The sequence below is a fragment of the Anarhichas minor genome, unplaced genomic scaffold, assembly GCF_050575085.1.
Source record: "Anarhichas minor isolate MPS153535 unplaced genomic scaffold, ASM5057508v1 ptg000060l, whole genome shotgun sequence".
Taxonomy (NCBI): domain Eukaryota; kingdom Metazoa; phylum Chordata; class Actinopteri; order Perciformes; family Anarhichadidae; genus Anarhichas; species Anarhichas minor.
In genome coordinates, this window is record NW_027466506.1 from 1,203,345 (window position 1) to 1,229,694 (window position 26,350).

Below are 26,350 nucleotides of genomic sequence, written 5' to 3' on the forward strand. Positions count from 1 at the left end.
TGAAAACCAGGGCAGCCAGCTCCTGGCAAAAAATGGTCATGCGGGAACGATTAAGTCGCAGGAAGGCCCTCTTCGAAACCGTGACTGTGCTGCCAGCCAAGGCGTGCTGTATATGAGAGAATCAATGGAACACATTAATATACAGTTGGAAGATCTCTACCTACCTATTAGGAATTAATAGACGTTATTCACATAATTATACAATGTGCTTCATTATTTAAAACGGTGCTAGTAGTCTGTACATCCCTCTATGGAGCGGTACCACCAGTGGTGTGGAGGTTCCCACTCTCTACTAATTCACATGACTGATGTGTGACACATGTAACCTAGTAAATCCCATCACTTTATTTCTGACACATTTGAACTTGAACAGCAGACGATGCTGGGGAAGACAAAAGGAACGTGGTGTCATTTTTCACAGAGCCTCCATTCAGTAGAGTAACATCAAGTATATATTAAAGACAAGCGTTATTGACCCATTTGGCCACAAGAGGGAGTATACCTTTAAGTGAGTTAGTTTAATAAAAACGAGTAGCCATACTATTACAATTCGTCATTTTTTACCAAACCAATTACAACTACCAACAGTCATACCTTCAAGGACCTTAATGTATTGTCACATATTGTCAAATAACGAAAAATAAAGGCTAAACTGCCGCAGCACTGTTTGGGAGAGGTGCTGCCACAAACAGTGGAAAACTGCCGCGACAAGTGCTTGTAACAGGAAGTGCCTCTACGAGTTGCCGCTGCTACGATTTGAGCCAGCTCCTACTGCATACAAGAGAGCGCCGAAGGTTTAGCTAGCTACCAGAGTATTTGAGCTAGCATATCAGCATGTAGGGTACACATATAAAGTTAAAACAAAAATATAAATTGAATTATCACGTCACAAAAACGACTCGTACAAATCAATATTCACTCACCCGCACAGCTTTTTTTAGGCTCCAAGATTTCGGTCTCACACATTTTCTTTTCATGCGTGCACTCCTGCTTCCTCTGCCCATATGTCTTTGCCAAGAATGAATAAATTCTTCTTTGAGACAAGTTCTTTGTACGAATCTGATAAAACGAGAACAGATAAAAAAGTTAAGCATTCATGTTCTTCAGACAAAACAAGACAATTAAGGAGTTAACTAGTAGCTGAAAAAGAAAAATGTGAACTCCAAACTCACCGCCAAATAGCAGGACTTTCGCGGCCACTGTCTTCTCCGGTTCTTTTCTCGTCGGACATTTGATTTCAATCCAGTTATCGTCCTCATCGAGGTCAGGCTGTGACGTCACTTGATACAATTGGTCGGCTTTATTATAAAGAAGTACTTTCCACTTTCAGTGTTTTATTACATAAGTAATATATGGCGAATTGAAACGGCATCATGTCCTCCTCACCTGAAGAGCTGCATTAACGTGGGTAAGCTAGCTAGGATGCAACGAACGAGTAACGTCGGTCGCTCTGATTGGCTGGATGTGATCAACAAAAATGCTGCACTTGATTGGTCAGTGACTTGGCGCCAAACTATTCAAAAGATACAACAGACTGTTGTCGGGGATGCCACCACAGTTCAGCAGAACGCTCATATTTTCTAGTGTGCACCTGTATTTTAAATCTATATTTATAAAATGTGCTTTAAATACATTGTTTCAATGGAATTTATAGCATACATTTTGAAATATACCAAAAATATGTTTGAAAACAAAGTTCAAAGAAATCCATTTAAGTAATTGCACAGAACTTTCACTTAAAGTATATTTTTCTTATAATATATTTCTTGAAAGTATACTACAGTACAATTATTTTAAAGTGTGTTAAAAGTTGATTTTTGAAAATAGGTGAAAGCGTGACTTTTGTATACTTTTTATATATTTGCAGAAAGTACACTTCTTTGATAGTATATTTGCAGTGTACTATTGAAAATGTAAGTATATTTTAAATACAAAAAAGTACATTTTTTTTCCGCCTGGGAAAGGAAGGATGCTATTAAGCAAGAAACTAAAAATGAATGGGAGTGTCACGGCTCCGCTGTGACTCCAGCTCGTTCTTGGTGTCTCCCCTCTGTTCTGTGTGTGTGTGTGTGTGTGTGTGTGCGTGTGTGTGGCATGGGCGCGGCTTCCATCACCCGGCACCTGGGCTCATCTCCGCACCTGCCGGCAATCAGACCTTCAATCACATGCAGCTCAAATACCCCGGCTTCCTTCACTTTCATCGCCAGTTTGTTTCGTCAGCTCAGTGGTAGCTACGACCTTGGTCCTCTGAGTTTTTGCTCCTCTGAGAGTTTGTTGAACTTCGCTTATCTGAGATTACGACTAACTTGCTTTTTCCCTTGTGTCTCAAGATCCCGGTGCCCACGTCGTAGCCCAGCCGCCGCCACTCACGCCGCCTCACCTTCCTACCCGCATTCTCCGCCGGCTCTACGAACAACTCAAATAAACCTATTTCCTTTACTTATACTACTGTCTCGGTGTCTGCTTATGGGTCCCGAATAACAGGGAGGGGAAAAGGGGAAGAGCTAGATATTAAGGCATTGGGAGGAGAGGAGGAAACAAAGGAATGACGGAAGAGGTGAAGGAGGAAGAAAGAAAGGAACAATGCTAAAAGTGGTGGGATGGAATAATAACGTTGGAACAAGCATATACTGAGAGAGTGAATGATGTGGTTGTCTCGGTGTCTGCTTATGGCTCCCGAATGTGCATGGAAAAAGAAAAGAACAAAGACAGGTTATGGTAGAGAGGAAGATGCAACGATACATATAAGCATGAGGAGGTGAAATGGGAGGAGTGTAAATAAGAATCGATTAAGAAACGCTGAAAGGAATGAATGAAAACTAACGGAAAGGAGATGCAGGCAGAGTGTGAAACACAGAATCAGTGAATGAAGGTGGAGAAACATACCGAGGAAGTGTTGGGAAGATGGCTGAGGGGATGGACACATGAATGGAAAGGAGGGTAGGAAGGACGGCAGAATAGGGAGAGAAAGAAGACAGCAGGAAAGGTTGGACAAACGGATATTAGTAAACAAAAGAGAGCCAATGAGAAGGGCTGTGTTCAGGATATTTGCTTATTTTAGTGCATTTTGCCTTTCAAACTGCATCTCTGCTCAAGTGTGTGTGTGTGTGTCGTGATGTTGTGACGGCATCCAGCAACCTTGCATGCCTTTTTAATTCTACCGAGTAAATAATGCATCCGCCACAGTCCATAATTTATGTAAGTGGACATGCAATCAGTTCAGATTAACGTGCATGATGCCCGTGTGTGTGTGTGTGTGTGTGTGTGTGTGGGGGGTGCAAAGGGATATCTACAACATGACATGACTCTCTCCTGGTGTAGCTCTGTCCCACTTTCTCTCTTGCCTCCTCACTCTCTTTCTCTGACTTTCACTCAAGTGAGAAAGAACAATCTGCGATGTTTTTTATTTTTGTTGTCTTTGTTTCACTGTTTGATTAGTTAAACATTTGTTTTCAATTTGTTTTAAAAGATGAGTTTCAATAAAAGCTTGTTGTTGAAGTTTACCAGTCTTTGCTTGTGTCATATGATGACGTTGTGAAGCCAGATTTGCTGTCCGATAAACCATAAACCTCACAGGTTACACTGATTTGCCAACCTAAATTCTACATGTATTTCATCCACCATGAATATTAAATGCAACTATTCACAACTCGTGATTGCTCATTTTTCTTAGAAAATGTTTGTTACTTTCACGTGTAAAGCTGATGAGACTCTGAGAGAGCTGATAAATGTAAGGATTCATCCCAATTTAGTATATCTGTCAGTGGAAGGTATCGCCTCTTGGTGACATCATCAAGGTGAGGTGTTATCAAAAAAGAGACTGGTCTGCCTCAGTCAGTCAGCTAAGCATGCCTTAAATTGAAGAGAAAAACTGTCCGAGGCTGTCTTGATGAGGAGCCTGGACAACTTCCTTGACAATCACACTTCAAATCGCAGAGCCAGTTCCGAAGCGGCACCAACCGCTCTTCGTGCTCCACGTCCAGTCTTGCACCCAAACGCTGTCTCCAACCGCTCCCAGCTCCCACCGTCACCTGTTCCAGGGCCATTCTAGAGATAACTCTCCACCGAGCATTCCATTTAATCCAGTCCAAATGCTAATAGGGCTGTTTGGTTGCTGGCCATCTGCCTGGGCTGCCGGTCAATTGTGGCAAGCTGTGCCGAGCTGTGCGGTGCCGGGCCCCTCTGCCAAAGTCTAAGCTGCCCAGAGACCACTTCACAACCAGAGGACACTTCACGGCCAATCGTCCGCACTCGCTGGGAACAGACTCCATCATGGGTAATATGATCAAATTGATCCTTTCATGACTTTGGGTGTGTGTGTGGTGGGGGGGGGGGGGGCAGCTTGTCCATCCACCTTGTCCATCTCTCACTCCCACACACAAATCCATACCAGAGGAAGTCTCCTAGAAAATGTTTATTTGGCCGTCACTAGTGCAGTTGGCTCTGACCATTTATTTATCCAAGGAAACCCACCTGAGCTATTCCAGCCCAGTATCATGGCAGTTTGTGATATACTCAATGCAATCTATTGGTTTCATGTACAGGGACACGTGACGCTCAGCACGAAAACAATGGCAATGGAAAATCAATTAGTAGCCTTATTCGTGGTGGACACACAAATTAAATGCATCCATGTGACTAAGCAACAGTCAGAGCAAGTGAAGTACTTTATAATATCCAAAAAGACGAGTGGTGGGCGGGGGGAACAAACAGAATTTTCCACCAGAAAACTGGTCTTCAACACCGCGTTGTACTTTGTAGTGGTTCCAACTGTAGTATTTTTAAAGCCGACCGGGATGTTTTTCTTTAACTTAACTAAGTGGTTTTGTTGGCTTAACATAACTTCCATTTTTAACGTAATGTCCTGAAAAACCAAAATAGACAAATTGTGTCCCGTTACACGACTCCAATGGATTATTTCACAAACTGCTGTGAGACTGTGTTTGCTATTGTTACATCTGCTCATGGGAGCACGGACACGTACAGCGGTCTCGATAAATGTCAGGTATTTCTGGGCTGGTATTTTTAGACCCACCCGTCCCCGCAAACTTCTCCCTATGCGGACTCTTTATACTGCATCACTTGTCCTGGCTCACGATTACGTGAATTACATACAACTTGATTCCATGGTTAAATAAGAATGATAAGGTATGGTGTCAGACAGTGTATGAGAACAGTCTGGCTTTGTACCTACCGCTCTGTACTCACATATATTGCATATCATATAATCACACATTTGATACACTGTAGCTATCTATGCATGTACCTATACCTGGGAACTCTGTCAATGCTTTCATTGTGAATCATTTTTCCCCCCAACCAACTCTTACCTTGACCTTCCGGTACAGGCTACAACTACGGCGCTGCCAGGCACTTAACGACGCTGTGCTCAGAAAAAAGGGGAAGTCTGTGTTTTGCACTGAAAATAGATCTCCAACCGGTCTTGTTTCATTCAATATGCAGAACACTGAGTCCGTCCTCAGAGGGATGGAGAGCTGTGCATCTTTTGTGCTTGTTGTGTTGGGGGGTTTGGATGCAATTCACCAGATTTCTGTACTCGCACAGCTCCGTCTTTTTTCTGTTTTTTATTATTTTCCAGCGCTCCGTCTCTCAACCTTGTCCTCATTATCCATTCTCCTCCAGCATAATGGTACAGGGGTTGTTAAACTTCTTCAGCCCGGGAACCAAATTTAGAAAAATCCAGTCTTACTCCAGGACCCGGCCTAATGACTACTAGTACTTGCTGTACAAACAAGTATTCCTGGCACGCTGGGACTCAGAAATAGGCTCCTCCGACGTTTCAGGTCCCGACCCATGGTATAGTTGAAGAAGAACTTGCTTAAAGACACATAATCGTGATAAAAAAATGTGGGCATGGAGATGTATTTGTATGTTGTCTGTGTGCTTGTTCCAACATAGGCTCTTCCTTGCACTCATGTGTGGGTGTGGGGGCTCTGACATTGTACGTATGGGGGCATCCTCCAGCACAAACGGCTGCATTAATTGCTCTGAAGAGAGATCTATGCGAGGACATCATTAACTAAGACCAGGCTTGCATTTATAATTGATATGTATCGGTGCCCTTGCAGGTTCTGGTGGCCATATTGCTGGAGGCATTCCTGTGCAAAGAAACCCCCCATCCCCCCTTTTTGCTCTGACGCCCACTCCGGCTCCGGTGACCCCTGACCCAGGGAAGGGGTTGCAAACACAGGTGCGCTGCAGGGATTGAAGCTCGACGTGTTCTACATCCCGGCTGGGTCAATTGTGTTGTTTTTACTGTCATCGCCTATTCCGCTAATTACCAGACGTGCTGTTCAACCTTTGAATGTTAACTGGCTGCCCTCTGACCGCATTAAACAGTTTTCACTCATTGTGATTATTGCAGACTTTCATACAGCTGAGGTGATGAAAGTTTCTTTGTTCAACTCTTTTGCATTTCTACAAAGATTAAGTAAGAGAACAGACAGCCTCAGAATAAACAAGCAGGGGGGGGGGTAAAGAGTATCACCTTGTGTGTTACGGTAGCTTTTTGTTCATAGGGGCTGTGACACAAGCCTATACCTTTTAATACCTCATCTGGAACTCATTAACAAAGACACCTTTGGGAAATTCATTTTCATATAGCTACACAATCTCAATTATGCCACTTAATTGATATCTTTATTTGCTTAATTGTCGTCTTCGCTCCTCGCCAAGACAAAGAGAAGCATTTTTTTCCGTAGGATGGGCTTCAGAGGCTGTTTTTTTTTCTATCGCTCTCGCGTCACCTCGTTATTTCCAAAGCATCGGGGATGTCACTACACACACCCAATGCGTTTTTTAATGACTGAATGACTGACGTGTTCTCCCTGCGTTTCTTAAGTCAGAAAAATGGGTGCGCTGATAGCTTCGTGACTGAATTATCATGTTTAAAGCACAACAAACACATTAGCGGAATGAGTTGTTGCGCATAAGACGTTGCCCAAAAAACCCCACATGATTCTGATGGAAAGTGGAGTCGTTAGAAAGATCAGAATACAGTTTACCCAGAGCTTGTTGAGTGGATGATAGGAATCTAAATGGGTGTGAGCGTGCCTTCGCATTTAACAGGAAATTTAATTAGCATTCTTGATAAATAGGTGGACAAACAAAAGCTCCGCGGCTCACATCTCTCTCTGTGTTGCTTTGTGGAAAGCGGCTTAGCACAATTAAGCGCTGAAACCTTTTGGCCGTGAAGTGTTGCGGAGTAACCCCTGGACATGTTTCCTTTTCTGCCAATGCCAGAGCCTCCCCTACAATACGTGGCAGCCAAGGCCTACTCCAGTCTTTTATCCTCAACGTGTAGTTTCACCCACTCCTATTGATTCTTTATTGACCTAAGGTGTCCTCGAGTGCCATCGCTCCTCATCCTCCCTCCTATCCACCCCCCCTCTCCACCCTTCTCCTCTCCTTCTCCAAGTGCATGGTGAAAAGGAAGACCGAGCTTGACATTGATTTCTTCGCCGACTATTCTCTCCCCCTCTCTCCCTCGCCCTCTATTTCTGTTCTCGCTGTCGACTCTGCCTCCCTCCCTCCTCCCATGCGCCCAACCTTTCTGAAAAGGCCACAGCGCCGGTGGACGCCTTCACCACGGCGAAGGAAAAGGTGCTGAGGCGGTTTTCTGAATAACAGCTCCTACATAGGAAAAGCGATGTAATTCTACCTTTTGATCTGCGACTACAAGCCATAATAGTGCAGGTTCAAAAGTACAAGAAAAGACTTGAGTGCCAAAAAGAAAAAAACTGAATTGTCGACTGGAAGGAACCTTTCAGAAAGAGCAAGTACATACCAGTTAGAATTTAGCCATATTGTCAACAGCACTGCAGGAGAAAAAACAAACAAACAAAAAAACTGTATTCATGCATGTGATGTACAACTTAAAGTCAAGTCGGAATTAGAAGAAAGCTGTGTAGATTCTGACATTATAACGATAATAATAAAAGAATAATCAACAATTACTCACGCTGTCAAGCCAATTATAGCTCAGCCTATTTTCCTCTATGGAAATATGGGGAATATAATTACACAAACAAGGACACACACGCGCTCTCACACACAATAATCGACCCCCCGGAAGGCTACCCCCCCACCCCCGATCCCGCCCCTTTGTACAACACATGAGAAACCAAATCTCTCAAATGGAGAAATAAACAAGACAAACAAAAATACACAAGATGAAAGAAGAAGAGAGACAATAAAGGAAAAATGTCCCTGGCGGATCGTCCTATCCCTCCTCTTTTGCTGTATTTCTTTTTCTTCTCTTATTATTTTATTTGTTTGTTGCCTGTCCTTTCATTACATTTTTCTCCTTTCTTATTGTTGTTGTTTTGTGTCTTCCAGATCTCAGTAATTCTTAAATGCTTTCGACTCTTGCTTTGATCTCATTTAGAAAGTGAAAAGAAGCCAAAGCTTTGGAAGTTATTTTGATTAGACTTTTATTAACTTCAGTCTGCGTTCTTAATGCCGTCTCTGAAGAATTCATTGGAAATCCTGTGATACTGAAAGGGGAGCGAACAAACTAATATAGCCATAATTTCCAGGACTGTGAATGTGCACGTCAAAGTGTGGCCACAAATCCGCCCCAAAGAGTTGGTTGCTCATGACTCTGACACCAAAGGAGGTCAAAACATTTTGGCTTTACAGATTTTTAAAGGACACGTGCAATTGCAATATATTGTCACTGTTGTACAGAAACCTTGCACGTCAACAAATCTTACTTTTCAGGAAATGTAAGTTTAAAAAAAATAATTGAACACTGCGTCTCTATTTATTGTCAGATATGTGGAATTTTTATTATCAATATTTTACCAAAGTTAAGCTCAAATGGAGTAACAAGTTTTTGACCAGTGAATGTCGAGATGCTTGTTTTGTCCGTCATTGACTACAACGGTTGCTCTGCTGCTGAGGTCACGTCAGCTAGCTACGCTAGGCGCGTCAGCCAACATTTCCATCTATAATCACAATGTTACCACTGTGCCCTCTCTCTCGCCCCGTCATCGTTTACCTGCAGCTCTGCTGCTTCATTTAAGAAGGAGGCAGGGTGAAGCTATGTCGTTTGACAGTTTGAGGATCCTTTGCTTTGATCCTCCGGTCGTGCCGAGTGAAGGCAGTGTGGAAGTCACACTGCCTTCACTTCACTGTCTGAAAACTTTTATTCTCTCTAATGTCCACCAGGGGGCGACTCCTCTGGTTGTATAGAAGTCTATGAGAAAATGACTCTACTTCTCTCTTGATTTATTACCTCAGTAAACATTGTAAACATGAGTTTATGGTCTCAATCTCTAGTTTCAAGTCTTCTTCAATACAGCATGATGTTCATTTAGTACATTATGGTCCATTTAGAGTCAAACAGACCATAAAGCAGGGGATGCTTTAGGGCGGGGCTACTGTGATTGACAGGTCTCTGCAGCTACCAGATATGTATACGGTGTCTTTATGTCACTCATTTTCATTCTCATTCTCATTTTACAAAAGTACATCGACCTCAATGAGATCTCGCAAACATTTGATTATTATTACTTTGAATATTTTTTCCCTCCTTATCCTCTCCAGGGTTCTGTAGAATTTCCAAAACAATACCACCACATATACAGCTTATCATAAGTCATAAGTATTGTTCTGCTGTATTTTCTGCTTACCGTACGGTAACAGCAACAGTGTAGCACAATTGTTCCCCTATTAAAATGAGTCTCTACTCCTCAGTGGATATTTATGAATGGCAAGGGCTGCTAATTAAAGCACCTTTATTTGAACTCGATAATGTGATTACGATAAGATCAATTAACGCACGCCGATAACGGCAACTGCGAGCCCATTGTCGTTTTGATGACATTTGCATTTGGTCTGGTAATGTACGTCCTATGGTGATAATGAAGACGGCAGCTTCAGAGGCAGGCGTGCTGAATGGGAGAGAAGGCATTACACCCGGACCCTTTTGGGTGATTAGCATCTCCGTTCCGTCTCGTCCAGCCACCAGCTTCAAGTGGGGCTTTTGAAGAAGCCCAAATTGATTCTGCATCCCACCGGCGCCACCACCGCAGTGCTTGACGATAATTTCTTGATGTCTTGATGTGTGTAATGTTTACAAAGCGTCGGGAGAGGGGAAAGCCTCGAGCAGCAGGCTGCCGTGAAGAGGGTGTTCTGTAAATACTTTAAGGTATGCACTCTAGAATGAAGAGATTTAACAGCATACCGTATAAGAATGGGGTCTTATGGATTTTACTATGGCAAAGTTTACACATCAAGCTGTTTGAGGGGTACCAACTCTGAAAAAACCTTTAGTCCCTTCTGTCACGGCACCATTTTTAAGGATATTTTCAGATACCTTTTTTTTTGTCAAATAGAAATTGAAATCAAAACGGCCTCTTTTATTTTTAAGGGTGATTGAAAATGCAATTAAGCAATAAGCAAGGATGGAAAAGGAAAATTGGATGAACAGAAAGAAGGAAGAAAACAAAATAAGTGACCAAAAAGGAAGAAGAATCATTGAATTATAAAAGTACTTACAAAAAAGTAGTTACAAAGTCCAAACAGGAATTCCAATGCAAAAAAGCACATATGTGCATAGAATTTTGTCCAAGAAAAAATGGTCCAGCAACACTGACCACACACACAACCACAGTGTGACATAATGATTAAGTGAGAAGCACAACAGCACAGTCAATCTTTACAAGGTGCTGCTCAGTACGTCCATATATTTACACGGAAAAAGCAGCCGGCCTTGAAGTGAAAGACATCTCTATGCAGCTATTATACAGATGTTTGTCAACCACAGCTTTAGTATTAAAGTGCTTTTCAAAAGCATGCTTTGTCAACTCACTTAATAGAGTTACGAGTTGGTTTAATGCCAATAGAAAAAAAGTGAATATCCAGCAGGGATAAACAAGTTAAAAATATCCCTGCAATCAAAGATGTTGTGTTAGTTTGGTTAGATGTCTTTGGCTGTCTCACACCTGTTCCAGTAAACAAGACCAACTTCCTGTGAAAACCAAGTGCATGTGTGTGTGTGTGTGTGTGTGTTGGCGGAGCAATTGGGAGCTGTTCACCAGAGAGCCTTGTTATTTTGACTAGAGCACCATCTGCATTAAGGATTGTTAATTTGTTTCGACAGGGCTACACTCCACACCACAGCCAGCAAAGGGATTAAAAGGAGGAGAAACCCTTGAATTAGTATACAAGTTCTGTTAAACTCTACTTTTCCGTTTTACTCGTATATCTTTATGTCGTTTACGTCCATGAGGAAATACAATATCTGTCCAATTATGTCATTTCTGTCAGTCTTCTGAAATAATTAGTTTTTTTTTCTTATTGCGAACCATACTCCTGCAACAAATCTTAGATATTGGAGGAGAATCTAAAGTAAATCGTGATTTAACATTAGAACCCATTGATTTCTGAATGTCTTATCAATTTATATTTGGCTTTAATGAAGGTAGCAAGTTATTAGCACTTAGACACAAATATTATCCGCATTTCAAATAAAACTTTAAACTGTGCCAAGAGATGAAAATAGTCTCTTGTTTCAACAAAAGTGGGAATCAGAGTTCACTCAATGTTTACTTTTGTTTGCATTGGCAGAGAAGATTTGGCAAATTTTTCATGGGCGCAACCCACATACTCAGCTGTGCTGCTCATCTCAGAAATGCATGATCCTTACAAATGGGGCACCGTTTGAAAGGTAAATAAACAGGCTTTCCAACGGTATAAAATGTATTGCCAAGAAGCATTGTTACAATAGAGAAACAATCTACCAAACACTAATTTACGAACTTTTTGTTCGATGTTTATATTGTATAAAATTGTGTTTTATATTAAAATGGGCCTAGTACCGTGTATAAATATACCTCTTTATTATGCATTCAATACTAAGCTATTCAAGTAATACACAGGTTCATATATTCATGTTGTTATTTTAAACATGTGCAAGGTACAGTGAGTAGGGAGGCCGTGCCACTGCCATTTATAAACATAGCTTGTCAGCTGATACCAATGCCAATATCAACATTGTCTGTCAATAGCATGATAATCATGCACACAAGCTATTCACACTGACGTTTCCATTTTAAACATAAATGTGGAAATGAAAATGAGTGATGGCCTATTAGTGCCACTGCCATGCATAAACATACCTGTTATCTTTCATACAATACTGAACTAAATACTAAATTCATGTTTTGGAAAAAAAAAGAAAATTGTCTAATCATCCAAAAATTCCGCGGACCCCCTGCAGTACCTCCGCGCACCCCCTAGGGGTCGCGGACCCCCAGTTGACGACCTCTGGACTAGATCATTATTATTGGAACTTAATAAACTCTTATACTTTAGAGAGCAGCTGTCTGTGATTACTTTGTGCATGTATTGTGATAATAGCTGTATATGTGGTCTGTGCTCGACCTTAAACCTTCACTTTCACTCTGAATGTGTAACAGTACTCAGACTATTGACATTGTGAGTGAACACTAATTATGAGACTTAGTTTATAGTTTGGTTATTGGTCCCTGTTTGCAGGGTGGTGCCCCGTTATTATTAATAATCATTAATAATCTTACTGACATTAATAATAATTCTATTGATGTCAATAATTTAGTTTTCTTAAAGGCTGATAACTCAAACACGCTCCCTTATGTTCCCAACACATTGTACCAGTCTTTCTTTGCACTGGGAAATATCACATAATTAGTTATAATAAACAATCCCTTCTTATTATTAACTCTGTGTAATTAGAAACGTGTGTCAGTTTAAAGTTTAGATCTTCTAATTATCACTTTCAGAACATAGAAGAATGAGTTCAGTCTTATAAGTGAAGAATGAGTGGATAAAATGCCCAATTTATCATTTACTTAACTCGTCAAATCGTGTTTTTTAGCATATTACCAACTACTTCCCAGCATGCATTGCATTAGGGTAAAAGTTCTCCAATAATCCCTCTTTTTTCTAATATGAAGAAATTTAGACTATTGTGTATTTTTATTCGCATCTCAGAGGATTTTTAGAAGATTAAAACAATGCAAATCATTAAAGTGATGTGATTTGAATTTCTTCACATTATTACCAAGATATAATGTCAAGGCTCTGTGTGACATCTGCTTATATTATAAATATTACACTGTATAATATTCATATTTGATATAAATATCATTATGTTACATAGGCCTATTTAAGTCTGTGTATTATTCACAAAAACCTATTGTTTCCATCTTAAAGTAGCCAGCACAGCTTAGTCGGAGTAGTAAGAGCTCAAATTGAAAGATGAAATTATGACATTTTTAGCATTTTGCTTGGTGTAGTTTATTTATTTTTTAACACTCAAATGGCTGAAGGAGGAGGAGAAACGGATTTGTGAGTTGGCATTTAACCGTGGGATTAAACTCTGTCAACAAAGAAAGGAGGATGGAGTTTGTCTTTAAGTGAACTGGTTTGTTTTTATACATCTAATATCTGAATGGCCCTCCAGTGTGTAGCAGAGTGCGTGTTGCTGTTTTCCCATTAAGCTAGTTTAGCGTAGCCTCGTGCGGTCCCTCAGCTGTTCTTTGTTTTGGTTTATTTTGTTCTGGTTCAGAGGTCACACAGCCAGTTGTCTCCTACGTGAGCGCAGAAAACATATTTCCTACAGTTTAAGCTGTGGCACCATCATGAGGTTATAAGGTGGTGTTTCAGCTGCAGGACAGCAGTGGAGGCCCAGGTATAAAATGCACGGCCTGCCACTGGTACAAAGTGACCCTTTACTATACTGCCAATATGGACAGGAGGAATGATTACTACCATAAATAATTCAACATACATATGGATTTTGAGTAAAACCCTCTGACAAGACCAAACGGTAAATGGACTGTACTTGTACAGAGCTTTTCTAGTCTTCCGACCACTCAAAGCGCTTTTACACTACATGTCATTGACCAGTTTTCTTTTCCTTTTTATTGTTTTTTTAGGGGAAAGTTGAACACATGGTTTTCAACCAACGTTGGTCAATCATCCCTCAGCAATCACTGTCCAATAAATAATAGCAGCTTCAGTGTCTTCTGCAGTCTTAATGAATATCTCCCAGCATCTTCAGATTGATCTCAGCTGTCCCGAGGGGGGGGGGGGGGGGCAGGTAGGGGAGAATAGACGCCATGTAGAAAACAAAAAGATAATGAGACGATCTAGGCAGAAGAAAAAAAAAAGGTTGATTGACAACCGCAAACTGCAATTAGCGTGTTCTCTCAAAGCATCTGTGTGTTGGTGGTGTATGTGATGTGTATGCGTGTTTATTTTTGGCGATGTTTGGTGTGTGCAGTGATCTGGATCCATGATCCTGCGGTTCTGATCCGACACACAGGGACGAGTAACGCTGGGTGTGAGGCGCCACTGCCAGATGGCATCCTGTATACCCAATCCTGTCTCTCATGCACACACATGCATGCTTGCACACACACTCATAATCTGACCGCACCAGCGGTCTGATGGAATGGTCTCGATTCTGTCAACCTGTCATACTTCACATCAAAGGCGTGCTGTGAAACCAGTGTAAAATTAATTACTCTTTGTTTGTTTGAGGGCTGAGACACCATGTTGTGTAAACGGATAGTCCTATATCTCCTTGTATGATGTAACTACTACAGGCAAATATTTTACCACATGCAAAGATATCACAGAACGAAACACGACATCAATTCACGTGTTTTTGTCATGGTTTTCAGGGTACATGGTCTACCTATATGATGCTTAATAAAAAGCAACAAATCACAGGTGTGATATATGAATTCCAATTACGAGATATCAAGCTCTGCATTTTTGTGTAGCAACACAAAACATAAATCATATAACGCATAGTCTTTCATCTTAAAATTCAAACTTATATGTACTTCAAACTGACGAGGTAGGGTGTAGATTAGAGCATAGTGCACAGTTCTCTGTGCACTATGCTGCCCACATAATAAGGGAATTATGTATTTCTTTCTTTCTTTTAACTAAAATGTATCATACAAGTAGCAAACTTCTTCCAGACATAACTCTTTTTTGTAGGTTGTGTGCTTAATGTTAGTGAGTGTCAGTGAGCGGTTGGGAGTGTTGCATTGAGTAATTCAATTCAATTTATTTTTGTATAGCCCAAAATCACAAATTACAAATTTGCCTCAGAGGGCTTTACAATATGTACACATTTGACATCCTCTTGTCCCAGGACCCTCACATCGGAACAGGAAAAACTCCCCTATAAAACCCCTTTAACGGGAAGAAAAGAGGAAGAAACCTTAGTGAGAGCAACAGAGGAGGGATCCCTCTCCCAGGATGGACAGAAGTGCAATGGATGTCATGTGTAGAACAGGATAACTGAATTACAACACATTCAATGTAATTACAGCACATTCAATGTATGACAGAACCACGGCAGGAGGAAAGACCTGGTCCAGGTATAACCCGGATACACAGGAACCTGTGAGGCGAGAAAGCACAGAGACTCTGGTGAAGAAGCAGGTCAATAATGTGCATTAATGGTATCGGTAATATGAAATAGTAATGCGAGTAATAATAAAAGTGATATTAGCAGTTGGAGTCAGCAGGGCCATGGTAGGAGGAAGGACCAGGGTCCAGATGAAATCATGCACCATGGAAACCTGTGAGGAGAGAAAGCACAAGGACTCCGGGGAAGAGACAAAGTCAGTACTGTGCATTAATGGTATCGGTAATAGGGGTAATAATGTTAATAATGAAGATCGTAGTAGATGTCAGCAGGGCCATGGCTGGTGGAAGGACCAGCGTCCAGATAAAACTGGGGTCATGGGAACCTGTGAGGCGAGAAAGCACAAATACTCCGGGGAAGAAGTAAAGTTAGTAATGAGCATTAATGGGACATCAATGCAGACAGAGGTGAAGAAGAGGAGGAGAGAGGTGCTCAGTGTATCCTAAGGAAGTCCCCCTGTAGTTTTTGCCTATACCAGTTTGTCTAATGGCCGGTCCAAGGCAAGCCAGAGCCAGCCCTAACTATAAGCACTATCAAAGAGGAAAGTCTTAAGCCTACTCTTAAATGTGGTGAGTGTGTCTGCCCCCCGGACTGAAACGGGAAGCTGGTTCCACAAAAGAGGAGCTTGATAACTGAAGGCTCTGGCTCCCATCCTACTTTTTAAGACTCTAGGGACCACAAGTAACCCTGAGTTAATGGAGCGCAGCTCTCTAGTAGGGCAGTATGGTACTATAAGCTCTTTAAGATATGATGGTGCCTGACCAATTCGGGCTTTGTAGGTAAGTAAAAGGATTTTAAATTCTATTCTAGATTTTACAGGGAGCCAGTGCAGAGAAGCTAATACAGGAGTAATATGATCTCTTTTCTTAGTTCTTGTTAGTACACGAGCTGCAGCATTCTGAATCAACTGGAGAGATTTCAGAGACTTATTAGAGCAGCCTGAAAATAAGGAATTGCAGTAATCTAGTCTAGAGGTAACAAATGCATGAACTAATTTCTCTGCATCGCTTTGAGACAGGATGTGCCTGATTTTTGAAATGTTACGTAGGTGGAAAAAGGCAGTCCTAGAAATTAGTTTTATCTGAGAGTTAAAAGACAAATCCTGATCAAAGGTAACTCCAAGATTCTTTACGGTGCTGCTGGATGCCAGCGCAATGCCATCTAGAGAAACTATATCATTAGATAACTGATGTCGGAGGTGTTCTGGGCCTAGTAGAATAACTTCAGTTTTGTCTGAGTTTAACATCAGGAAGTTGCAGGTCATCCAGGTTTTTATGTCCTTAAGACATGCTTGCAGTTTAGCAAGCTGATTGGTTTCATCTGGTTTGATCGATATATACTGTATAATTGAGTATCATCTGCATAACAGTGAAAGTTTATAGTGTTTTCTGATAATATTGCCTAAAGGAAGCATATATAAGGTGAACAAGATTGGTCCAAGCACAGAACCTTGTGGAACTCCATAATTGACGTCGGTCTTCATCGAGGCTTCATCGTTTACATAAACAAACTGAGATCGATCCGATAAAAAGGATCCAAACCAGTTCAGTGCGGTTCCCTTGATGCCAATATAATGTTCAAGTCTCTGTAACAGGATGTAGTGGTCTATAGTGTCGAACGCAGCACTAAGGCCTAACAGGACAAGAACAGAGACTAGTCCTTTGTCTGATGCGATTAGAAGGTCATTAGTTATTTTTACCAGAGCTGTCTCTGTGCTATGATGCTTTCTAAATCCTGACTGAAAATCCTCAAATAAACTATTGTTACGTAGAAAGTCACACAACTGATTTGCAACTGCTTTCTCAAGGATCTTAGAGAGGAAGGGAAGGTTAGAGATCGGTCTGTAGTTGGCCAACACCTCTGGATCGAGAGTGGGCTTCTTATGAAGAGGTTTAATTACAGCTATTTTGAAGGACTGTGGTACATGGCCTGTTAATAAAGACAGGTTGATCATATCTAATAAAGTCCTGCTAATTAATGGTAGCACTTCTTTAAGCAGCCTAGTCGGTATAGGGTCTAAGAGACAGGTAGAAGGTTTAGACGTAGAAATTGTTGAAGTCAGTTTGTCAAGGTCGATGGGAATAAAGCCATCTAAACATATATCAGGGTTTACAGCTGTTTCTAAGGTTACTCTATTTGTGGAAAGATCGGTACTAGTCGAGGGCAGTACATTGTTTATATTCTCTCTAATAGTTATAACCTTATCATTAAAGAAGTTCATGAAGTCATTGCTACTGAGGTCTATAGGGATACTCGGCACAACAGAGCTGTGACTCTCTGTCAGCCTGGCTACAGTGCTGAAGAGGAACCTGGGCTTGTTCTTATTTTTCTCTATTAACGATGAGTAATAAGCTGCTCTGGCATTACGGAGGGCCTTCTTATACGTTTTAAGACTGTCTCGCCAGACTAATCGAGATTCTTCCAAGTTAGTGGAACGCCATGTTCTTTCAAGTTTTCGCGATGTTTGCTTTAATTTGCGGGTTTGAGGGATATACCATGGAGCGAACCTCCTTTGTTTTACTAACTTCTTTTTTAAAGGAGCAATAGAGTCTAGTGTCCTTCTCAGTGAGCTTGTAGCACTATCGACAAGATGATCAATCTGGGTAGGACTAAAGTTAGCACAGGAGTCCTCTGTTATATTGAAGCATGGTATTGAGTTAAATACAGACGGAATCTAACCGTTGAGTTACCTCCGTCTGCGCCAACGAGTAGGGGTGAAGGGTAGAGGAAGCCCGGGAGGGAGTATTCTCCGTCAGGACTGCAAAGTGGTTGGAGGTGGTTAACGGAAACTCCCCAGCTGGTTTTCTCAGGAGGCCGCGGCGCACCACCTCCGTCCAGGATGCCGGTTTCGGAGTGGAGCTATGGGTCGGGTCTATAGCAGGTCCTCTCAGCTCGTGGTCGGAGGACCGACTACACTCCCCGTCCGCAGGGCCGGGTAGCCAGGGAACAGTGTCTGCAGTGTCCGAGACCAGCTGAGATTGCATAGATGAGATATGCTTTGCCTGGGCCGCCGCTACGGATACGACTCCGTCGATCAGCTGTTCCCTTTTCCGGACTTCAGACTCCAGGCGGTGAAAATCGTCCCTTAACTGTGAGTATGCGAGTTTGCAGTCTCCACACATACCTGGCCGAGTGGCCATGTTGGAAGTTCCTGCTTCCGGTTTATCTGAAATGAGAGGGAAAAGGTGATGGCTCTGCTCAGAAGTTCTCACAAAAACAAACAAACAAATGTATGTAGCAGAAGTCGGTAGGCGAGTGAAAGGCGTAAAGGTGTGTGTGATCCGATGGTCTCCACGCTGTCTCAGCTGCAGTTCACACCACACTACGGCTGGTGATGTGCTGCTCTGTGCTCTGTGCTCTGTCGCTGCTGCTCTGTGTTCTGACTCAAACACTGACTCAAACAGTGCAGAGTACGAAGCAGTAACGTTATAGCTTTTAACGTAAGAGTTTCTCGGTGCTAATGCTACCTCTCTTCAAGACCCAAGCCAACTTCATGTGCCTACTTGCTATCAGCCAATTAAGTTGAAGGGGGTTAGCCCCAAAGGTTGCAAAAAACACTCACCTACACTTATGGTGGACTTACCTTTTAAGTAAGGTGGACCAGCTATTCTCATTTTAGTCACAAGCCGCTCCCCTCAGTTTTGCTAAGCAATGACACTTGGCTGCGGGGGTGAATGGTAAATGGTAAACGGACTTCCAAGCACTCAAAGCGCTCTAACACTACATGTAATTTACTCATTCACACACTGATGACAGGGGCTACCTTGCAAAGTGCCACCTGCCCGTCAGGACTATCTAACACCAATCACACCACACATACATCGAAGGCAAAGATTTCGGGAGCAATTTGGGGTTAAGCGTCTTGCCCAAGGACACATTGTCATGGACTGGAGGAGCCGGGGATCGGACCACCGATCCGACGGCTCGGACGACAGGCTCCACCTCTGAGCCATGGCCGCCCAGTTAACAACTTGTCTAGCGAAAACCCTGTAGTGCAGAAACTCATATAGGCGCAATTCAGTGCAGGTATACACTGTCAAAAAAGTGTCTATGCAACATGCGGCTGTTATATGTTGACCTTTGGAAGATCAGCGGCAACCAAGTTCAAAGTTGAAATAATTTTAACTTTGGTGCGCCACAACGAGCGCGTCAAACAGAATAAACGGGAGTATGCTTTATGACGGGCTTACTGTGATTGACAGGTCTCTGCTGCTACCAGAGACGTATACGGCGTCTCTACGTTACTCCTCCACATTCCAAATATGGTCACTTCTGTTCATTGGTTGCGAAAAAAACAACATGGTGACGGATGTAGTCTAAGATGGCAACAGTAAAATCGCCGAACTTGAGGCTTCAAAACGGCCATCCACAAACCAATGGGAGACGTCACGATGATTATGTCCACTTCTTAAATATAGTCTATGAGCGCAACTATCCACCCGTTCAAATGGCCGACCTCAGCAGCTCATTGGAAACAACGGAGGTGAGGTCCTCAACCTCCAATTGTCTGAATGTACCTTTAATCTTGTTTTGGTGTGTCCCTTCTTAATTTTCAATTATTTGATTAGCCCAGCACCTGACTGCATTAAGATGAGTTATTTTGTTTCATAGGACTACTGCCATCTTTAGTTTCAGCTTAAAATTAGATGATATTTCTGCATAGAAATATAGAGACAGGATGAGGTTCATTTTTTAAAAGTGTGTACTCTTTACTTATTCATACCTACATGGCCTAAACTTTTATTATCAGAGGGCATGTCAGAAGAGGGTACAAAGAAAAAAAAAAACATGGAAATGTGGCTGTTCCCCTGTGCCTCCCTTTAATTCTGAATCACAGACTAGCACAGATCATACATATGTACAGGACTCCTTATTCCCCGACGCATGCAGCAGGTTCATTGCTGCAAATGAACGTGCCCCTTGATATGATTCCCATCAAGGTTCAATAAATTGTTCCTTCCTTTGCCTGCAGCAGTGTATCAAAAGGGTTCTTCATCAATCCCTTTCCCTCTATTCTCCTTCGCCCCCACTCCTGCTGCTCCTCCTCCTCTTCAGATTGAGACAGGGGATTTTGGGGTGGGGGGATGGGGTGCTTGGAAATCATAGGGGGTTGTACGTCGAGGTTGAAAGTAATCCGATGTGGCAGAGGTGGGAGGGGCTGAGGTAGGAGTGCAGATGCAATGGTGTGATAGGGATCGTAGGCATCTGCACCCACACTGAAGAAGAGTGAATCAGAAGGCCCTTCGGCCTACAGGTCGGACGGATCGGTGATGGAAATCGCCTGGTTTCAGGGGATTAAAGGTGGATCAGAGGTCACCTTTTGCCCAGGTTATACCCTCCATCGGGATCACCGCTCATCCACCGCTACACCCGGACGACCTGGTCCAGTGCTGTGGGAGGTGATGCTTAAATGTTTTGGCAGCCTGTGTCAGGAAACAGTTGGCTGCTGACCTGCTGGTGAAGGCTGGAGTTATGTCGAGCTCTCCCAGTGATGAATGACCACTCAGTGCAAGGAGCTGCAACCTTGCACCTTGCTTGTTGACTGGGGTCCCAGAGCATGGAAGCCATGCACACACACAGACAATAAATAGCTTTACTCTAAAGCTAAAGGCTACAGGCCATGGGGCAAAATCCCACCTTCTGGCAAATGACAAAAAATGTTGTTGGTACTGAATATTGAAGAAATACATATAGATGTGGATTAATGCATTACATAAAAAAATGGTGCTTATTCTACAATTTAAGGTCAGTGACTGGATAGCATAATTTTTAAATGGTGCTTTAAAGGGCTAGGGAGGACGCTATGTGGGGATAGCCCTACGCTCGCAGCGGCAAGTGTGGGAAAATCACAATATGCATATCCAAATCCGTTGACAAGGAAAGTAGATGCCATATATCTGCTGCCATGTGCCATCTGATTTCTGTTGCACCACTCCAATTTGATCGGCTATCTGCCAAGAACTGTTGTGATTATTTACTTGTAGTTGGCAGAAGTTGCTTTCATCAGCTTTCATTTGAAAAACTTGACATTAAACTCCTAAATGCCCAAACAGGTAAAAACCTTTCAGATTTAATGTGGGGTGGTTCTGCAGGAAAAAATTGACGAGCTGCTAGTTTGCCAAAGAAGATGCTTTCGTGCCTCCCATGCGCGTTATTCGGAAGGGATGGTACCTGATCAAGATTAGACTTTCAAGACCCTGAGCATCTTTCTGAGAGTTTTACCAAACATGAAAGCAGCAGGACAACATAGCGAAATTGGGCAAACATAGTACCCAAACTAACAGCTCAAACGCACTTGAAATTGAGCATTATTTCATCAAATTGAGGAGAGCAGCTATGTGCCCAGATGGATTAGCAACTGTGTTGAACTGTTATCATTTATTCTATTAATTTCTCAAAATAAGATTCACCAATTCATTTTTCAAAATCTGTTGAAAAAGATACAAAATCTGCATGAAAATTAGACGATACATTTTCAAAGATTTTAGGTATATGAGTAATATATATATATATATATATATATATATATATATATATATATATATATATATATATATAACACAAGTGCTGTATTTGCTGTATACCATTGTTTTCCTAGTTGATATACGCAACTCCATATTAACTCCATACTTAATCTGAAATATATGTATACATTTATATTCATGGTTGACTCTTTGACTTAATGAATAGAAACGATTTACAGACACACACAGTATACACACTGTGTTTATGCTGCACTTAGTCATCTGTGGGCACTGGAACCGAGACAACCTGCTGCGTTGCGTCCCGATCTGTTGAGACCCAGATGGGAATACGAGTCTGACGGTGTTTGTCAGCGAGCCCAGATAGGCTCGCTAACCTCCTGCACCTCCTCCCTCCTTCCCTTCCCTTTTCTCTCCATCACCCCATCCCACTCCCTCGCCCAACCCAAAAAGCAATACTAAACACAGTAATACCTCTGTTGGTCCCCGCTGCGTGTGGTGCTGCTGAGGTTACCAACTCAGAAGCCTCAAACAGTGTCTCCAAGATGAGGTATATGGAGGGTTTCATTGAAAGAAGAGAATCGGATGCAGAGTCCCAGAGTGACCGTCTGGTGTCCGTCCGCCGACTCCTGATGTGACTTCATTTAGATTTATATCAGCTGCTAAATTAGAATAATCACTTCTAGAGCACTCCAAGCTTTATACCTCATTTCCTTCTCTCTTTTGTTTTTTCCTCTCTCCGTTCCATCTCTTTCAGTGGGCTCTTGTTTTGTTTCTCTTTTTTTCTCAATGTCATGGCTGTTTCTTAGAGACTGTAGTCTTTCTATCTCTGTTTCCCCTCCTCGCCTTCTCTTCTCATGGCCTTTTCTCCACTTTCTAAATTAACATCTTTAAACTCCTTTTTCAAAGAAACATTACTCAACAACATATTCAAAAAGTCAGTTAACAATGTTATGAAGCAATCTGTCGATGTATCGATCAGTTAAGAAACGGAAAGTAATCGTCAACAATGATTCGGGATTTTTCAATCCCGCTCGTCTTTGTCACTACCTTGGTGTAGTGATCGTTTCAATTGAGGATTTAACAGCAGTTTGCATCACAGGCCCTCTTGCATGTTTACGGCCAGCTATGTGTACACAAACTAGCCAACCATTTGCAAGGCTGGGGTAGTGATGCATGCCCAAAAGAAAGGCCCACATTTCTGGTTGGAAAGAGAAACATACCTCCATGAAAGACTCAACAGCGTAGCTGTGGGACATACGTCATGGGGTGTTTTGCATTATTCACAGCTGCATGTAAACGGGTTAAAGTGTAGGTCAGTTTGGATGGGTTAACATTGGAGTTAGTCAAATGCCCGGTGTGTCTCATAAAGACGCTTAGGGTGCTTTGGTATCAGTCACCGAGGGGTACTGAGCGTCGGCATTTGGAGAGTTCGGAATAAAAATAGATTGAAAAATTATATACATTTTCATTAAATTGGCATGGATTCGAGTAGCTGTGTGCATTCCGATGCTGAGATTGTTATGGAGCCATAAAACTTTGCCAAAGCATGTGAAGAGACTGCTCCCTGTTTCCAATCGTCTTCGTTGGTTTCTTTTAACCAAAACCACAATCTTTTCCAAACCTTAAAGCGATTTCCATTTTTAAAACTAACCAAACCATAATCATATCGGTTGCAGATCAGAAAACCCTAATACTAATAGTTCTGTAATGGTTTTTGAAGGCACTGACATGCAGAGTCATCCTGCTGGTTTTGACCTCAGATCAGAAAATGCTGTAGGTCAAGTACGAACATCATATTTTGTTGTAGAGGTTGGAGGACTTTTTGGAATAGACAAACGAACACACCTTTAGATGTTATTCTACAGTCATACATTTCTTTTAGTTGTGTATTCAGTTCGTGCTTTCATATGAGACCTTTGTATCGGTAAACTCCATCTGAGTCCATATTGGAGGTTCAAGTTAGAATAAAAGTAGCACTGACCAGAATGGATGATTACAACATATATAAGTCTTAGTGAGTAGGACCAGAAGCCAATATTACTAGTGTGTCACTGTTGTCTCGGACCCCAGGGTTATTTTGACTTCCAACCTCTTGAAAAGTACCTCATGATGTTCACTTGAACGCACCATTAGCCGCCATTTGCACACCACTGGGTCCTCCGACATTGGTGCCAGACACGGTCGGTAGGATTTTTGTGACAGAGTTTCGACAAGACCGGATGGGCTGTGATAAAACGTGGCTGTCTCCCTCCCCTTTTGTGAGGTGACAGCAGGACGGCCCGATTTAACAACTGGGTCATTCCCAAAAGGAGCCCGGTGGATGTTTGTTTATGACTTATGAGGTTTAGTTCATGTGCACACATGCGGACAACAAGGACAAGAAAGGAGCAAACGGACACGCGAACAAATTACACACTTGGTGGAGCTGCGCACACATGTAAAGTAAATACTCAAGCAAAGCAATAAACACACACAAATGTGCATATGCATGCATTCATAGTTATTCAGAAACATGCACGATTTTGGATAAATATACACTCACACAGACACACTATAGCATAAAGGCAACCCCCCCCCCCCCAGACAAACAGAAATATGCTTGGGCACACAAAAGCGTGGACAACCCTCCCTTCTAAGCACTCCCTCTATCTCTCTCTTCCTCACACACACACAAACAGAAGAATTCTCAATAGTGCTACTAGTCCTAATAATGCAGGAGTGTTGTGGCAACTAGGCTTTAAGCTACAAATTGACTGCTAGCCGCGGGTGGGCTCATGCAGCGGCTTACTACTGCTACTCCACCACTGTCCATTCAGCCAGAGGAGACTGTTAGACAGATATATGGCCACTTAATTGGCCCATGATGGCAGTGTGGCGGAGTGGTGATCGCCAGCGGAGTGCTAGACACCAGGATGATTAGGGGCCTGTGTGTGTGTGTGTTTTTGTGTGTGAGAAACTGTGTGTACATGGGATAGGAAGCCAAGCCCACGGTCTGGGCCCTCTTTTTGTATATATATGTGTGTGTGTGTATAAAGAGACTGCTCAGCCCAGCAGGACAGCACCAGGCCTGGACTTATTAGTCACTCGTCTAGAGCTGTCAACCCACACGAAAGGCATCAGACGATTAAAAAAAAAAAAAGAACAGCCACAAACATATTCTGCACACTGCTAGTCTTCTGCTATGTGTCAGGTGTGTGTGTGTGTGTGAGCGTGATGGAGGCCTATTTTTCCTGTGAGCCCACTCTTCCTCTAAGTGGGGAAATCAATGCAAATAAGGGAAGCGGGGAGGACCGGAGGAGTGAAAACAATGACAAAAAAAGGGGCTGGAAAACAAACAAAGGCCTGGATTTAAGAAAAGAAAGAAAAAGAGAAGAAGAAGCGAGGAGGAAAATGGGATGAGAATGCCCATTAAGGTGGGAAATTGGAGCCCTTTTGCTGTTAAGCATTCTGTCTGTGCCCGTATTTCCCTGATGGTGGAGCAAGATTCACCGGGGCCCCGAGTTATCCAGATGAGACCGGCAAGAATTAAAACGCCATATGTTCAGGATGGCACCTCGGCGCAAATCAAACGCTCCTGTAATTTCTCTCAATACAAAAGAGGCCCCTAACATTAGGCTCTCCCCGCTTTGCTGGTTTGTTTATTTCCGCCCTCTTCTTGTCATGTTGATGTGCCGATTTATTCTAACTCGGTGCTGTCTTCTGCTGCTCTGTAGGCTCTGCGTGTGTCGACATCAGTGTAGGAATCTCACCTTCTCATAGGTTTTCCACATTAGCTTCACTAGCTTGACACTGTTTTTCTCGTCTGGTTTGTTTGCGTAATTTAAGTAAAGGTAAAATTATGTTTATACCAGTGGTGGGCCGGCAGGGCCAGCAAAGCCTTCTCTGCTGGCCTAAACAGAATCACAAAACTATAGCTATTTTATAATTGAATCATTTTTCATAAATACACTACATGTATTATCATTTTTTTCCCCCATTATCTTATTTTCTCATTGCACAGCTACTGTCTTCCTCAGTTGCTCTGCTTCCAGTGCAGCTTGTTTTAAGTAGAGCTTTTATCCAATCAGATTTCACCTCTGTGTCTCTAGGTAAGAACAGAGGCAGAGGCCTGCAGACTCGCACGTGAATCCCTTTGCAGTTTAAGTGAATGGGGACGATATTGTTGATTGCCATAGTCTTCAACCAATCAGATCTTTCTTCTAAATATATCTTTATTATTTTCAGTTATTGTTGTATTATTGTTTTTGTTATGTTGGGCGTATTCTTTGCCGTGCCAGAGCTTTCTGGGTGGCCTAGCCGAGTACGTCAGCATTAATGTGCAGCTCAGCAATAACGTTTGCCGTGATTGGTCAGTGGGCTAGCGTGAGTGTTGTGAAACTGAAGCTAGCTAGCTGAACTTAGTAGTAGT

General features: G+C 42.3%; 1 pseudogene; it reads right to left on the reverse strand.

Annotated features, from left to right (window-relative positions):
• Positions 1 to 15,952: 15,952 nt before the first annotated feature.
• On the reverse strand, positions 15,953 to 18,597 carry LOC142933418 (uncharacterized; annotated as a pseudogene).
• Positions 18,598 to 26,350: the final 7,753 nt, after the last annotated feature.